The sequence below is a fragment of the Pseudophryne corroboree genome, chromosome 10 (assembly GCF_028390025.1).
Source record: "Pseudophryne corroboree isolate aPseCor3 chromosome 10, aPseCor3.hap2, whole genome shotgun sequence".
Taxonomy (NCBI): Eukaryota; Metazoa; Chordata; class Amphibia; order Anura; family Myobatrachidae; genus Pseudophryne; species Pseudophryne corroboree.
The window spans coordinates 323,020,017-323,020,347 of NC_086453.1; the positions used below are offsets into that span (position 1 = coordinate 323,020,017).

At 42.3% G+C, this 331-nt stretch overlaps 1 pseudogene; it reads left to right on the top strand.

The window, feature by feature from the left end:
- Positions 1–211: 211 nt before the first annotated feature.
- Positions 212–331, top strand: LOC134967192 (5S ribosomal RNA; annotated as a pseudogene).

The window sequence follows — 331 nt, forward strand, 5'->3', positions numbered from 1 at the left end:
AGGGATATGAGATCGCCCCATTTTTATGAGAGAAGTACCCCCTTCAAAACTCTTCTGATTGCAGACAAGCTACTTCTTCCTTTTCCAAGCACGATTCACCTCATCGGAATTATTTTACTCCGACTATCACTATATGTAAAACACTGTATATAGTTTGCGAATGATCCTAATAAAAATCTTTAGTAGTATGTGCCTGACTAATTTCACTATATGGTACAGTCATACCGCACTGGTCTCACGCCCAATCCCGCCCGATCTTGGAAGCATAGCAGTGTTGGGCCCAACCAGTACCAAGTGGGTAACCACTTGCGAAGATTGGGTACTGTATAAA